The sequence below is a fragment of the Galeopterus variegatus genome, unplaced genomic scaffold, assembly GCF_000696425.1.
Source record: "Galeopterus variegatus unplaced genomic scaffold, G_variegatus-3.0.2 Scaffold6110, whole genome shotgun sequence".
NCBI lineage: Eukaryota > Metazoa > Chordata > Mammalia > Dermoptera > Cynocephalidae > Galeopterus > Galeopterus variegatus.
The window spans coordinates 89873-95907 of record NW_007732221.1 but is presented as its reverse complement, the minus strand read 5'-3'; the positions used below and the strand labels follow the sequence as shown (position 1 = coordinate 95907).

The following is a 6035-nucleotide window of genomic DNA, read 5'->3' as shown; positions in this document are numbered from 1 at the left end:
TGTGTTTTCTCAAGCCACTAAATTTGTGGTAATTTGTCATAACGATGAAAGGAAACTAATGTTGTCAGTATTGTTTCTGGGTGGCAAAATCTGTACAAGAAACCAATTTATAATTGGAAGACTGAGTGACCAGTGTGGAAACAGAACAAAAAGATGACCTCCCAATGTCATAAAGCAAATACATCATTCTCTGCCATACTCACAGTCCTTACAAGAGTATTGCACATCTGAGTACAGGCCAAGGACACTCCTGCCTAATTCTTAATCTTTGGGTTCTCTTCTTCTAGCTGTTTGTCCTTTTCCTAAATTTTCAACCTCTACTCTAGTAACACTGTGAACTAACTATAGAGCAAGGCAAAACGTGATCATGGCAAGAGAGGCTCAGATGAAGGACTAAGAGAATTCAGAAAAGGCAGAGATTGCTTCCAGTGACAGGAGCTCAAGGAACAAAGTACCATTTGCAGTATGTCTGAATGGGTAGGTAGAATTTGAGGGTGCAGATATAAAGGGCAACAGCATTTCAGGTGGAGGGAACAACTTGGGCAAATTCATAAATGAAGATGTGACAAGGGCATGATTAGAAACTGGCTGTGCAGAAATGCCAAAGGCCAATCAACTCCTTTATTCGTCAGGATTGAAAACTAGCCTCATGCTTTATATTTATGAAGATGAACCATTTGTTCATTAATTTATTCATTCTAAAAGTATTTGCTGAGCCCCTACCATGTGTCAGGAACTGTGCTAGACATAGCAGATAGAGCACCAAAGAACACAGAACCATTATATCATCAAGGGGGAAACATTATTTTGGAGTTTTCCTAGAAATGAATAAAGGATACTAGAAATAATTTGCAGCCATTGCAACTCAGGTTCAACTTCAGGAAGAACCTACTGGCTAAATTCTAGGTTTCAAAATATACTGCAGAAAGAGGTTATATAATTTTTTGGAACACTATTAAGATAAGAATAGTATAATATTACTTATATTGTTTACATATAAGCCTTGCCTAAGAAAATAGATAAAAGTCCTTCTAGAGTCATAGAAGAATGAAATCTTAGAAACAGAATGGGACCTAAAGATCATGTGGTTCAGCCTCATCATTGAAGCCAAACACACTAAGCAATTTTTTCAAGTTCACCCAACCAGTGAAAGCCCAGATTCCTATCCCTGAGTCCATAGCTCCTTTGCACTCTCCTATGATGCTTCAGTGGGGTGGTTCTGGGATGTATTTACCACCAAGAAATAGCAAACCTTACAAAGAGAAATATTGTCTTCATTTTAAAGTCACTAAATGCGGTGATAGTAATAGCTGTCTAGTGTTTTTGGTGACAGGAAGCTACCTTCATGTTTAAAACCCACAGGAAACACCAGTCATCACAGTTTGACCCCATCACTGGATAAAAGAGTTGCAGCCTTTTCAAGTGTTTGAAAAGTTGTGCCTATTATATTCCATAAAACACTAACTCCACAGGCACCATTTAGCAAGCAAACCTCTTGAAGAACATGTTTATATATGCACACGGCCAAAAAGTAGGTAGTCTGGAGAAAGTGCCAGGTCTCTGATTTTGGCTCTCTCTACGCAGGTGAACAATAGGGTTCTTCAATGTGTCTTGATCCTCTTTAAATACTGTGGGTTCTGCATCGTTGTCTCATTTTATGTGCACATGCTGGCTGAGTGTGTATAACAGAACAAAGAATCCAGTTGTTCAAAGTGAACTTTGAAGAAAGAGATGCAAACAACATCCCATCTAATAAGTGAACAAAAGTCTGAAGTGAAAGAGGCTGGTGCATATTGCCAGTTGTCTCATAGGCTGAACAAACTTCCATGTAGAAATGAAAAATGGCCACAACAGAAAGGAGAACCATGATTCGGTCCCACCAGGTTGGCATCCTGTCATAGTCCTTTCTGGCCATGGTCTTGGCCCATGGTTTGTAAGCTGGCAAACAAGGCTCCCATTGCAACCCTGATGGCAGAGGCTCACCCTCCTCCCCAATGCTGCAGGCAGCAGAAGCCAGAGGATCCACTACGTGCTGAGACGTCTACTGGCTACACTCCTGTCTGACTGGAGGTGTTGCCGAATGCTGTGCCAAAACAATAGTTGCTCCTTTGTATCAAAAAAGTTTTTATTACAAGCTCACAATCACCATTTCGAGCATTTAGGAGTATTTTCTGCATTGTGTGCTGTTCCCCAAAAGGAAGAATACCTTGAATTGTACAAGGGTACTTCAAAAAGTTCATAGAAAGTTTTATGTTATTTTTCAATTCTATTATCCCATGAAGTTTTTGAAGTACCCTCATGTTAAGGGTATGGTGCAATGATGATTCGAATCTTTCCCTATGGCACAATCCAGTTTATGGCATTTGAACATTATAAAACGTTAATTACTACAAAGCTGGGAATTTCCAGTCGTGTGCACAAATAAATGGTTAAATCCATGGCAGGCTGTATTGACATGCTTAGAGTAGGCCTAGCATTCCACATGAAAGGGGAACACAACTATACAGGAATTATTCATGCATTCAGAAAAATTTATGTTTGTAATGAAGGTGGTTTCCTTGGATTTTACAGAGGCCTGATGCCTACTATGTTTGGAATGGCTCCATTTGCAAGTATTTCATTTTTTATTTTTGGTAACTTAAAGAGTGTTGGGATTTCCCAAGCTCCTACTACCCTTCTTGGCAGATCTTCATCAGACAATCCTAACGTCTTAGTTTTGAAAACTCACATAAATTTACTTTGCGGTCGTGTTGCTGGAGCAATAGCACAGACAGCATCCTACACGTTCAATGTAGCTCATTGGCAAATGCAATCAGGAATGTTCTGAGAAGAACAGAACGTTTGTTCAGGACCTTAGGATGCCTTGATCATCCAAAAGACTGTTTAAAGATTTCAGTCGAGATAGCCTTTTGGTTTGAAAGGAAAGAAGCAGTTCTGTTTGAAATGTGGAAGCCTTCATTGCTGAGCCCTTCAAGCTTTAGGTCTACAACCACCTGCTAGTAATAGTGTAGAACTTGAGCTGTAATGAAAGCATAAAGGACACCTTCTCATACATCCTTTAAGAAGATTATATCAATATTTCAAATATTATTATGAAATTGTGTTGTCTGTAATCATCACAGAACTAGTAAAAATAAAATATGTTGTATTAATGAGCCCCCAAATTCTATGCACAATGCTTCTATTTGTTTGGAATGACTTAGACTGTTTTATTATGAATTTTTAGCTTGTTATAACACTTGCTTTCCAAAAATATTCAAGATGTCATTTAGCTTCTTTTTAAAATGCTGTTATGGATCCTGAAATTGTCTCTTCATGCGTGGGCATAGAAGTGTCATCATTTAACCACTGTCTTTCAGAACCACGCAGGATACTATGAAGTATGCCTATGGACATCATGGAATTCAAAAAGGAGTTTATCATGGTTTATCTCTTAATTACATTCTCTGCAATCCCTCTCAAGCAATGACTTTTACAACATATGAACTGATGAAGCAGTTTTTTCACCTCAATTTTAAAAATCTTGGTTTCTTTTCATTAATAAATTTTCAGAGGGAGAAATAAAATGTTACTTCAATTGTGGGAGGAACATTACCTGAAGGGTATATTTACCCTGTCACAGGAACCACTGGAATTTTAGTACTTAATTTTTTTTTAAGTCACAAATCAAATCAAAAGTACTTATTATATTTTTATATATTTTTGATGCCAAACATTTTTTTCAGAACATTGAAAGAAAATTCCTAAGCTGATGCCGGCTAATCAGTTAGATTGTTTGAAACCATTTTAAAGTGTTATTTGGAGATAGAACTCACTTCAAAAATGCAAGCTTTTAGTTGTAATCATGATTTAAAAAAGATTCTAACATTGTTTATTATTATTAAAATAAGCAAATTTGGTTATATTGCAGCAAAATGATGACAACTGAATTTTTAAGTTCTATAGAACATAGTCACCATTGAAGTATTATTCTTATCTCTCTTCTCATAATTCTGCTGTACTGGATACAAGGACAAATACTTTTTCCTTTATTTTTTAGTAAAATAAATGTTGTGTTTAAAAAATAGCTATGTAGAGACTCAAAAATAAATGAGGAAGTATTAGGTTTTGCTCAAATATTATTACCAGGTATCATGAGTGATTTATATGTGTTTTTAAAAGTCAATATAGGGCCGGCCTGGTGGTGCACTGGAGAGTGCACCACTTGGGAGCGTGGCGGCGCTCCCGCCGAGGGTTCGGATCCCATGTGGAGACCGGTTCCCGCTCACTGGCTGAGCGCAGTGCGGGCACAACACTGAGGGTTGCGATCCCGTTTCCGGGCAGTAAAAAAAAAACAAAAAGGAAAAAAAAAAAAAAAAGAAAAAAAAAAAAAAAGTCAATATATTTCCCAAAGCCAGTAAAATAATAAATACTGAGTATTTTTGCTATCAAAAACAGAGAAGCTTTATAGATTTGTTTTTGTTAGATGATTTGGTGTACACTAGAAAATTTATTTAAGTGGTCTGTGAAATATCCATTAATGTAGATGTGAATGTCAAAGAATGTTTCTAAGGTATTATGTCATGACATATCAACTAGTTCTTCCATGTAAAATAATTTTAGTGCAATATAAACTTAAGTAGAAATGTAAAATATGTTTTAAATTGTTATCCTTTATATATTAAGAAATGGTTTAAAATGTAAGAATTCCACTTATTGTGTTTGGAGCATTTTTTATGTTTTATTATAAGTATGACAGAAATGGGAGAGGATTCTATCTTCAGAAACAGTGATTTGTAACATTAATGTGATTTTTAAGACTTTAAAAAACTAAGTTGAAAGTGTTATTCTTTTTTGCTTCTATTTTTATTTTTTTGCATAAAAGGTTTCTTGCCATACCTTGGTAAAAATTTGATGAACTGTTTTCATTTTCAAAGTTTTTACTTTAAAAATAAATATGTATCTTTGTATGATATATAAATGTACCAGCAGGTAGAAATGCATGTGTTCCTAAAACTATTTTATCTATTTTCATTTCTGAGCCACACTGTAGCTACCTGTTGTTATTAAATCTTAAGATAACTTAAATGTAAAAAGAGAAGAAAAATCATGAGCCATATAAGTAGCCTAACCAAGAAAACTCTTTATGTTTGACTTTTCAGAAAAATAGAAATGGCATTAAATTACCAGTTTATGAAGTAGTGAGTATATAAAGATTATAAGAAAATGAAAGAAGACTTTTTGCTAACTTAACAAAGTACAAATTGTTCACCTCTCAGTATTCGGAGTTAATGGGGAGGAAATTGAAATGCTAGTCCCCTTATTGGCTGCACATGAAAGACAGAGAAAGAGAATAAACGTATATGGCTTCCTTTGTGATCATGTTTTCTTCATTAATCCCTTGCTTATCCTGGTAAACCACTTGGGCTACATTTTTCTCTCTTTTTCGACTCTGTCCTTTATATTTCAAATAATAAAGTTGCATCTGTAAATCATGATGGCCCCTGAGATAATAGAATGACTCAAATCAGATACCAAGAGTGAAGGCCAAAATACCTGAATTGAATTCTGTTCATGTCACAGCATTATAGGAACAACAAAGCCATCATGTGAACAACAAAATTAGTAAGATGAGCTCAATTAGAACAACCTATAAGTGCAGCTACATGCAGGAACATACAAAAGTAAACAGAAGTGTTAATATCTATTTCTCAAAGAAATATTTTATCCTTGAACCCTGTATTAGTCTGTCTCTGTTGCTTATAACAAAATACACAGAACTGGGTGATTTATAAAGTTGCTTACAGTTTCTGAGGCTGGGAAGTCCTAAGTCCATCTGGTGGTGGTGACAGTGACCCAGGGGTCTCACATTGCAAGACAGTGGAAGCAGAGAGAGGAGAGAGAGACAGAGAGACAGACTCTTCTCTTCTTTTAAAGCCCTCAGAACCACACACCTGACCACCATTTTTAATCCATTCACTGCGGAAAAAGGCCTGCTAAAGCCCTGTGAAAGGAGAAACACCAGGGAATGAAGAAAACAAAATGAGCTAACAACT

At 36.0% G+C, this 6035-nt stretch overlaps 1 pseudogene; it reads left to right on the top strand.

The window, feature by feature from the left end:
• Nucleotides 1-1994: 1994 nt before the first annotated feature.
• Nucleotides 1995-3437, top strand: LOC103605839 (annotated as a pseudogene).
• Nucleotides 3438-6035: the final 2598 nt, after the last annotated feature.